The 11,540-nt window shown below is 36.6% G+C and overlaps 1 long non-coding RNA gene across 3 annotated transcripts; it reads right to left on the bottom strand.

Annotated features, from left to right (window-relative positions):
- Positions 1–2,613: 2,613 nt before the first annotated feature.
- Positions 2,614–11,188, bottom strand: LOC141653398 (uncharacterized). 3 transcript variants are annotated; one of them, XR_012547405.1, is made up of 4 exons: positions 11,029–11,188; positions 10,822–10,930; positions 4,650–4,758; positions 2,614–2,912 (listed from the first exon to the last, which is right to left on the bottom strand). It is a non-coding gene; the product is annotated as an uncharacterized LOC141653398 (long non-coding RNA). The 3 variants fall into 3 exon arrangements; XR_012547421.1 differs by lacking the exons at positions 10,822–10,930; positions 11,029–11,188 and adding an exon at positions 4,857–5,274; XR_012547410.1 differs by lacking the exons at positions 2,614–2,912; positions 4,650–4,758 and adding an exon at positions 8,894–9,083.
- Positions 11,189–11,540: the final 352 nt, after the last annotated feature.

Genomic DNA, 11,540 nt, shown 5'->3' with positions numbered 1-11,540 from the left:
AGACACCCAGAAACGCCGGACACTCATATCTCCAAGAACAACATCACTCCCAAGAGTCTCCTCAATCGCTTATGTTACTTCTTCCTAACATATTCCCTGGAACAAGATATTTCACTATAAGTGTGATCTCAACGCTCCAAATTCTCAAACATCCCGAAACGACTTTCACAAGCCTAAGGTCAAGACTTCCAACAAAGCTGTATTTGTATCCCACTAGTGTCAACTATGGGTTCCTCAAAAAGTAAACCTTCAATCAAGAGTCCCAATACCATGCTCTAAACTCCAAGAGAAGGTTCCTCAAAAATTCCACAAGGTTCTCATTTCAAAACAAGGTAGTAACATACCAACCTCAAATTATGAAAAATCAATAGGATCTCAAGTTTCTCTATCCTTTTACTTATTAAGGATTCTCAAAAGCAGAACTACACCCAGCTCCAACATTGTCTCATCATCTCAAGCACTCAATGCGACCTCAAGGTCTATAAAACTATAGGATTAACAAATTCTTCTCAACACTAAGTCTCTCTAAACTCAAGAACTCTCAAGAGTCAACTAGAATGCCAAATCACATCACCAAACCATTTTGGTCATCAACATCCCCAAGGAGTATTCTTTCAAATTTGATATCCTAAACTTACTTACCATCAAATTCTCAAGGTACAAGGTCATAATTGTAACAACACTTTATCACCTCAGAGTTTTTAAAACCATAAATTGAAATTAGGTTCCTTAGCCTAACAATTGGTGTCATCCATACCATTACCCTTTCTAGTTACCAAAACAAGTGCTAAGACTTCCCAACAATGTAGCTTACTCTCACTCTCATAACATACTTCAAGTAGTAATCAATATCACCCTCTAAAACCAACAAATAATCCCACATTTAACATTTCCCACATGATAACATATACACTATCAAACCCTCATATCCAAAATGATTATGGAAGCCCAACCCAAACTCGGCTACTTAGTCAAACCTATATCCTCAAATCACATCTTACAAACTCTGTAAACATGGTCAACAGGGTACCAACTATACTAAGGAGGTAAGGAGTGATAACGGAATAGGGTAACAAGAAACATTTTGAAGGGTGCATGCATCCGACAAGTTAGGAAACTAAGGAGTCGACCGTAAAGACAACGGTTGACAAAAATAAGAGGTATTCGAGTTAAGAAGATATCTCGGGAAAGAAGAAGATACGTAAAATTTAGCATAAAGACAAGGTTCAACGATCGTTAAAGAGAAGGAAAGAAGAATAGAAGCGGCACAATGAAAGGGTTACCGCTTACTAAACACTCATCAAAGCTTATGATCGATATGATAAGGTTACTTCACTAAGGTGCTCAACAAAGCCCTAAATGTCTACTACATCGTAGGACTAACAAGGATTCCACAATGGTAAGTATTCCTCAACTCAATTGATTCTAAGAGCCAAAATCAATTCACCACACAAATTCATTTGTTACCATCCATGTCCCAAAGTATCTCCTTTACAATTCTCGTCATTGAACTTCACTTACTATGTCATCTCCAAGTACCCTGGCTTGTTTACTCCATCATCTCACCACTTAATACTTCTAGTTTCCGATACCATAAATTGGAATCACATCCTTGAACTCACGAACTATATCGAACAACATTCCACCAAAATTCCCAAATTCAGATATGTTTTATAAGGTCAACAAGGGCTACTCTATACTAGATTTGGTCAACTTAAAAGGTTTAACAAACTAACTAATTCCGAAGTACCATACCAATCCATTAATCAACATCAATGTCCTATTGTATTCCTTTCAAGGCCCACAAGGATTAGGGCTAACTATCATACCTTTAATTCTCCACAAGAAATATCGAGACTCTCAAATGGAGTAGCTTAGGTTCATTCCATCCTAAGTTCTAAGTTAGTACCCATACTGAATCATCTATAACAAACAAGCTCTCTATAGACATAAATCTCAAGGTATTTTCTCAACTCACTAAACTTTCACATTAAGCACAACTAACAAGATTAACCAAAGGATCCCAAGTTATATTCTCCTATACCACTCAAACCTTAACCAATCAATTTCTCAACTCGTTCACGCCCTCCAAAGTTACATTCTCTCAAAACTGGGTTCTCTTGGACAAGGGAACTATCCTGCGGTATAAAAGGAACGTGTCCACATGGACTTTATTATAAGAAGAAGACGAACCTAAGATGAAACGGGAGAAAGAATTGAAAGGTAGTTACCTAGGCGAGATAAGGCGAATTTGAAAGACGAATGACCAACGAAAATGGAAGATTAAGGTAAGATACACTGAATACGAAAAGAAATATCAAGAAAGTGGAAGCATTCTACATTTGGCATAACCAACCTTTAGTGGCACCAAAACTAATAACTAACAATCAACAAACCTAACAATTAGCAATCACAAACAGACTACCACATAAAATCTTAGTTCTACCCATCCTACCCTTCTCTCAAGTTTATTATTTTAAGGTCAAGTGATTTCTAAGTGGGGTGCACAAACGTGCATCGGGAGCAATAGGCTCGATACCAATCGTGACACCCTTAAATCTAGCCTTAATTATATACGTAAATTCTAGTAAAAATCTGGTAGGATATGTTTGTAAATGGTTCAACTAGTCCAAAACCTGCAATTTCAAAAAATTTTCTAACTAAACCATTCACAACCAATTCCAACTCAAGAAGAGTGTCATAACCCTGCAACAGCTGATAAACTAACTTACATATATAACTAAAGACGCGGAAATATAAGGATACAAACCAAAAATAGAAAGGGAGACATATGTCCCTTCAAATTATATACAAACCAAAAGTGTAAAAGGTTTACTAATAAAATAGCCAAAACTAGGTCCAAGGTTCCTTGCTCACTAGCCATCTGTGACCCCCAACAAAGCATCAACAACCTGTCAATCGCATTTTATACAAACACGAAAGCCACAATTCAGTGGGGAGTAACTTCGAGTCCTCCCAGCCACGAATCGTCAAAATTAATGTAACATGTAAACAATTTGATAAACCATTTACTTATCATGTATTCTAACAAATGACCCCTAAACTGACCCAACGAACTATCATGTGAATCATATAACAAATTGTAATCCAAACTCTATCAACCATAGCCGGCTTGCATCTCACCTTCTATGATTCATAGAATCATCAAACAAGAAAGGGCAATATATCAAAGACAGGCATAAGTTCTTAGCACCGTCAATAGTCACTTTGTAACTCAAGTCTATACCACGAGGTAGGGAAGGTAATCGAACCGGTATCTTGGCTCAGCGGTTACTATTAAGAAAACATGGCCAAGAGACAACACAACCCTAGCCTAAAAATCTTGCAGACCTAGACATGCGGATACACACCACCGCACCCAAGACTCACAACTTTTTTAAAACAAAGTGAAGTGAGTACCCTAAGGACACCACCGAAGGGTCGGCTAGTACTTAAGCTGACCCCATACTATCAAAATAAGTACCTGAGGTCATGCCCCAACTTGGATAAACATCCACTAGTCAGGAACACAAAGGCTATCAAGCAGTGAACATATACTCGTCAAAGACTATAAAGACCTATCTATGATGAAGGCCGAAATACTCACCTAGGACCTAGTCACCTAGTCCCACTTGAATATTTTAGCCCACACCACCCAAGACTCACCACATAAGTCAAGTAAGACACCCACTTAACCTTAAGAGGGCAAAAAGTCCTACTTACCAACATAAATTCTAACATTCTATCATGTGAAAGCTATATAAATGTCTATTTACAAAGATACAATCCCAACAGTTCCTCAATAAGAATTCAATACTAACTTCCGATTCTAGCAATTTTAACAATATTAAAGGCTTTAGGGAAATCTAGGGTCATTACTACAAAATAAGAAGCTATTTAAATTCAACCAACTACACATGTGAAATAGAGATATAATAAATGGCCTAAAACAAGAAAAAGGCCGATTATCTAATTCATTCAACCGAATTTTTACCCGCAACCCCAGCCCTGCGACAGTGCACGGGTCAAATTGCGGCCGACCAATCACTCAATTAATCGACATCGCATCATCAAAGGGACTAAGGCTCGGTTTTCGCAGACAATCAACAAAACATTACAATTATCACTATAAAATTCATTTTGAGCCTATTAATTACAATTTCATTTCGTAAACTATCCTAACATGTGATAATTGTCAATATAACATAATTTTTCTACCATTAGCATAACTTTTAGCTACTATTAGGATTCCCTTCACAAGTTTAACCATGTGTACTCATTCTAATTATATCCTTGATGAACCTAAATTGACGGACAAAGCATGGAAACCCGCGAAACAAGCAACGGACCGACCCGGGCCAACGATGGGCTAGCCGTGGGCCTGCCACGGCCTGCCGGCCTGCTGCCCGTCACCCTATTCCTCATTTTTTTCCGTTTTTTCTTCACTTTAACTCGTTTTAACATCATCTAATCATTAATTAATCGTTCCATTACTAATATTCTAACTTAAATTAACCAAAAGGCACAAATTAAGCATGATTGCAACCATATTTTAACATGTGAAAAGTTTACTTAAACCAAAAATCACAAAACATCCAAAACAACAAAGATTGTGACGATCTTTCGTCGAGTAACTCGAAATATGTTACCTTAAGCTAGAAAATGAGCAATTAGCACCTTGAAAACCCAAACCCTAACGACACTAGCCGCTATCCTCTACAATATACGAGTCCCCGAACTCGTCTTCCAATCCTTCACCTAAATAAACAATTAAAACACAATAATTTAACATATATACCGAAAATTCCGAAATTTGGTCTTAAAATAACTTAATGAAAACTGAAATTAAATTGTACCAAGTTGTAGATCGCGTCGAGGGGATTCCGGAAAGGTAAATTATGCGAAAAACGGACTAGTAACGAAGAAATTGTGACGATTTTGAGCTAGAAATGATGAAAAATGGTGTTTTTGAGTTATTGTTGAAGATGATGGAGAAAATCAGAAAAATGAAGGGGGAAGGGGCTGGTCACGCAGGGAAGGGAAGAGGAAAGGAGAAAAGGAGGTGCGGGATTTTTAGTCGGGATTTTTACGAGTCGGTTTTGACTCGTTTCAATAATAATTAAATCCGTAAGTCAAATGCAAATTCCGTCAAGACCAAAGTCTTTAAACACAAGATTACAATAAAATTGAGTATTCATACGACCCACTTCCAAATTCGTTTACCCAACGTTCAAACGAATTGTCATTTTCCCCCCGATACGCCCTTATTTCGAAATAAAAGATTTTACACGGTTTAAACTATTTTTAAACATTTCAAAACTATCAAAATAAATACTTTTCTTCAAAATATAATAAAATTATATTCTTTGAATTATTTTTACTTTAAATACATTATTGTCAAATTTTACTTGATTAATTAATTATTTTCGAAATATATTAACGGTCCGAAATTTACGGGGCGTTACAATCACCCCTCCTTTCAAAAAGTTTCGCCCTCGAAACTTAGAAGGAGAAATTATAGTTATAAGAAAATATAGGTATCTTTTCAATGAAACGGTGATACTCTTGTTGATCAGACAAGAACATCCATATTCATATCAAGATATAAAAATATTTCTACACCAATAAATGAGAAAATCCATTATTGGGACGTCTCCAACAACGAGATTTAACATTCACTAATGTTAAAACCATTGAAAATCATAAAAGCCTTTTCAACCTTTTAGTTTAAAATTCTATAGTAAGAATACTATCTTTACTAAATATGATTATACAAGGCTTAGAAACTCGGAACAAAAGTAAGAAAAAGGAATACCTTACGGAAATAAATCAAAATTTCATTTTCAAATCCTTAAAAATAGGTTAGGTTTGCAGAAGTGACATAAACTTTCAAGAATGAATCGAATCTGGTAGCTTGAAATATTTAGAAATTCCCCGAAGTGAAAAGTAACTTAGACCTCATAGGAGCAGGTATGCTAAAAGGATTCAAGCTTAACTAATCAAAAAAAAAAACTATGATGAATTTTATGGGGTAAGAATTGAAGTCATAATTACAAGGATGTCAAAGATAGAGTTTCATAGGGTACCAACATCAAACTTACGAGAGGAGTATGATGATGTAAGGAAGAGAGATATGAGCGGTAACGCTCATGATCAAGGAAGAAGGGAGATTAGACACCCAGGAAACGCCAGACACTCATATCTCCAATAACAACATCACTCCCAAGAGTCTCCTCAATCGCTTATGTTACTTCTTCCTAACATATTCCCTGGAACAAGATATTTCACTATAAGTGTGATCTCAACGCTCCAAATTCTCAAACATCCCGAAACGACTTTCACAAGCCTAAGGTCAAGACTTCCAACAAAGCTGTATTTGTATCCCACTAGTGTCAACTATGGGTTCCTCAAAAAGTAAACCTTCAATCAAGAGTCCCAATACCATGCTCTAAACTCCAAGAGAAGGTTCCTCAAAAATTCCACAAGGTTCTCATTTCAAAACAAGGTAGTAACATACCAACCTCAAATTATGAAAAATCAATAGGATCTCAAGTTTCTCTATCCTTTTACTTATTAAGGATTCTCAAAAGCAGAACTACACCCAGCTCCAACATTGTCTCATCATCTCAAGCACTCAATGCGACCTCAAGGTCTATAAAACTATAGGATTAACAAATTCTTCTCAACACTAAGTCTCTCTAAACTCAAGAACTCTCAAGAGTCAACTAGAATGCCAAATCACATCACCAAACCATTTTGGTCATCAACATCCCCAAGGAGTATTCTTTCAAATTTGATATCCTAAACTTACTTACCATCAAATTCTCAAGGTACAAGGTCATAATTGTAACAACACTTTATCACCTCAGAGTTTTTAAAACCATAAATTGAAATTAGGTTCCTTAGCCTAACAATTGGTGTCATCCATACCATTACCCTTTCTAGTTACCAAAACAAGTGCTAAGACTTCCCAACAAAGTAGCTTACTCTCACTCTCATAACATACTTCAAGTAGTAATCAATATCACCCTCTAAAACCAACAAATAATCCCACATTTAACATTTCCCACATGATAACATATACACTATCAAACCCTCATATCCAAAATGATTATGGAAGCCCAACCCAAACTCGGCTACTTAGTCAAACCTATATCCTCAAATCACATCTTACAAACTCTGTAAACATGGTCAACAGGGTACCAACTATACTAAGGAGGTAAGGAGTGATAACGGAATAGGGTAACAAAGAAACATTTCAAGGGTGCATGCATCCGACAAGTTAGGAAACTAAGGAGTCGACCGTAAAGACAACGGTTGACAAAAATAAGAGGTATTCGAGTTAAGAAGATATCTCGGGAAAGAAGAAGATACGTAAAATTTAGCATAAAGACAAGGTTCAACGATCGTTAAAGAGAAGGAAAGAAGAATAGAAGCGGCACAATGAAAGGGTTACCGCTTACTAAACACTCATCAAAGCTTATGATCGATATGATAAGGTTACTTCACTAAGGTGCTCAACAAAGCCCTAAATGTCTACTACATCGTAGGACTAACAAGGATTCCACAATGGTAAGTATTCCTCAACTCAATTGATTCTAAGAGCCAAAATCAATTCACCACACAAATTCATTTGTTACCATCCATGTCCCAAAGTATCTCCTTTACAATTCTCGTCATTGAACTTCACTTACTATGTCATCTCCAAGTACCCTGGCTTGTTTACTCCATCATCTCACCACTTAATACTTCTAGTTTCCGATACCATAAATTGGAATCACATCCTTGAACTCACGAACTATATCGAACAACATTCCACCAAAATTCCCAAATTCAGATATGTTTTATAAGGTCAACAAGGGCTACTCTATACTAGATTTGGTCAACTTAAAAGGTTTAACAAACTAACTAATTCAAGTACCATACCAATCCATTAATCAACATCAATGTCCTATTGTATTCCTTTCAAGGCCCACAAGGATTAGGGCTAACTATCATACCTTTAATTCTCCACAAGAAATATCGAGACTCTCAAATGGAGTAGCTTAGGTTCATTCCATCCTAAGTTCTAAGTTAGTACCCATCTTGAATCATCTATAACAAACAAGCTCTCTATAGACATAAATCTCAAGGTATTTTCTCAACTCACTAAACTTTCACATTAAGCACAACTAACAAGATTAACCAAAGGATCCCAAGTTATATTCTCCTATACCACTCAAACCTTAACCAATCAATTTCTCAACTCGTTCACGCCCTCCAAAGTTACATTCTCTCAAAACTGGGTTCTCTTGGACAAGGGAACTATCCTGCGGTATAAAAGGAACGTGTCCACATGGACTTTATTATAAGAAGAAGACGAACCTAAGATGAAACGGGAGAAAGAATTGAAAGGTAGTTACCTAGGCGAGATAAGGCGAATTTGAAAGACGAATGACCAACGAAAATGGAAGATTAAGGTAAGATACACTGAATACGAAAAGAAATATCAAGAAAGTGGAAGCATTCTACATTTGGCATAACCAACCTTTAGTGGCACCAAAACTAATAACTAACAATCAACAAACCTAACAATTAGCAATCACAAAAGGACTACCACATAAAATCTTAGTTCTACCCATCCTACCCTTCTCTCAAGTTTATTATTTTAAGGTCAAGTGATTTCTAAGTGGGGTGCACAAACGTGCATCGGGAGCAATAGGCTCGATACCAATCTGTGACACCCTTAAATCTAGCCTTAATTATATACGTAAATTCTCTGAGAAAAATGGTAGGATATGTTTGTAAATGGTTCAACTAGTCAAAAACCCGCAATTTCAAAAAATTTTCTAACTAAACCATTCACAACCAATTCCAACTCAAGAAGAGTGTCATAACCCCGCAATGGTGATAAACTAACTTACATATATAACTAAAGACGCGGAAATATAAGGATACAAACCAAAAATAGAAAGGGAGACATATGTCCCTTCAAATTATATACAAACCAAAAGTGTAAAAGGTTTACTAATAAAATAGCCAAAACTAGGTCCAAGGTTCCTTGCTCACTAGCCATCTGTGACCCCCAACAAAGCATCAACAACCTGTCAATCGCATTTTATACAAACACGAAAGCCACAATTCGGTGGGGAGTAACTTCGAGTCCTCCCGCCCACGAATCGTCAAAATTAATGTAACATGTAAACAATTTGATAAACCATTTACTTATCATGTATTCTAACAAATGACCCCTAAACTGACCCAACGAACTATCATGTGAATCATATAACAAATTGTAATCCAAACTCTATCAACCATAGCCGGCTTGCATCTCACCTTCTATGATTCATAGAATCATCAAACAAGAAAGGGCAATATATCAAAGACAGGCATAAGTTCTTAGCACCGTCAATAGTCACTTTGTAACTCAAGTCTATACCACGAGGTAGGGAAGGTAATCGAACCGGTATCTTGGCTCGGCGGTTACTATTAAGAAAACATGGCCAAGAGACAACACAACCCTAGCCTAAAATCTCTTGGAGACCTAGACATGCGGATACACACCACCGCACCCAAGACTCACAACTTTTTTAAAACAAAGTGAAGTGAGTACCCTAAGGACACCACCGAAGGGTCGGCTAGTACTTAAGTCGACCCCATACTATCAAAATAAGTACCGAGGTCATGCCCCAACTTGGATAAACATCCACTAGTCAGAACACAAAGGCTATCAAGCAAAGTGAACATATACTCGTCAAAGACTATAAAGACCTATCTATGATGAAGGCCGAAATACTCACCTAGGACCTAGTCACGCCTAGTCCCGACTTGAATATTTTAGCCCACACCACCCAAGACTCACCACATAAGTCAAGTAAGACACCCACTTAACCTTAAGAGGGCAAAAAGTCCTACTTACCAACATAAATTCTAACATTCTATCATGTGAAAGCTATATAAATGTCTATTTACAGCATACAATCCCAACAGTTCCTCAATAAGAATTCAATACTAACTTCCAGTTCTAGCAATTTTAACAATATTAAAGGCTTTAGGGAAATCTAGGGTCATTACTACAAAATAAGAAGCTATTTAAATTCAACCAACTACACATGTGAAATAGAGATATAATAAATGGCCTAAAACAAGAAAAAGGCCGATTATCTAATTCATTCAACCGAATTTTTACCCGCAACCCCAGCCCCCGCGACAGTGCGGGTCAAATTGCGGCCGACCAATCACTCAATTAATCGACATCGCATCATCAAAGGGACTAAGGCTCGGTTTTCAAGACAATCAACAAAACATTACAATTATCACTATAAAATTCATTTTGAGCCTATTAATTACAATTTCATTTCGTAAACTATCCTAACATGTGATAATTGTCAATATAACATAATTTTTCTACCATTAGCATAACTTTTAGCTACTATTAGGATTCCCTTCACAAGTTTAACCATGTGTACTCATTCTAATTATATCCTTGATGAACCTAAATTGACGGACAAAGCATGGAAACCCGCGAAACAAGCAACGGACCGACCCGGGCCAACGATGGGCTAGCCGTGGGCCTGCCACGGCCTGCCGGCCTGCTGCCCGTCACCCTATTCCTCATTTTTTTCCGTTTTTTCTTCACTTTAACTCGTTTTAACATCATCTAATCATTAATTAATCGTTCCATTACTAATATTCTAACTTAAATTAACCAAAAGGCACAAATTAAGCATGATTGCAACCATATTTTAACATGTGAAAAGTTTACTTAAACCAAAAATCACAAAACATCCAAAACAACAAAGATTGTGACGATCTTTCGTCGAGTAACTCGAAATATGTTACCTTAAGCTAGAAAATGAGCAATTAGCACCTTGAAAACCCAAACCCTAACGACACTAGCCGCTATCCTCTACAATATACGAGTCCCCGAACTCGTCTTCCAATCCTTCACCTAAATAAACAATTAAAACACAATAATTTAACATATATACCGAAAATTCCGAAATTTGGTCTTAAAATAACTTAATGAAAACTGAAATTAAATTGTACCAAGTTGTAGATCGCGTCGAGGGGATTCCGGAAAGGTAAATTATGCGAAAAACGGACTAGTAACGAAGAAATTGTGACGATTTTGAGCTAGAAATGATGAAAAATGGTGTTTTTGAGTTATTGTTGAAGATGATGGAGAAAATCAGAAAAATGAAGGGGGAAGGGGCTGGTCACGCAGGGAAGGGAAGAGGAAAGGAGAAAAGGAGGTGCGGGATTTTTAGTCGGGATTTTTACGAGTCGGTTTTGACTCGTTTCAATAATAATTAAATCAGTAAGTCAAATGCAAATTCACAAGACCAAAGTCTTTAAACACAAGATTACAATAAAATTGAGTATTCATACGACCCACTTCCAAATTCGTTTACCCAACGTTCAAACGAATTGTCATTTTCCCCCGATACGCCCTTATTTCGAAATAAAAGATTTTACACGGTTTAAACTATTTTTAAACATTTCAAAACTATCAAAATAAATACTTTTCTTCAAAATATAATAAAATTATATTCTTTGAA

This window comes from Silene latifolia, chromosome 1 (assembly GCF_048544455.1).
Source record: "Silene latifolia isolate original U9 population chromosome 1, ASM4854445v1, whole genome shotgun sequence".
NCBI lineage: Eukaryota > Viridiplantae > Streptophyta > Magnoliopsida > Caryophyllales > Caryophyllaceae > Silene > Silene latifolia.
The sequence above is the reverse complement of the archived record's forward strand: the minus strand, read 5'-3'. Positions and strand labels throughout refer to the sequence as shown.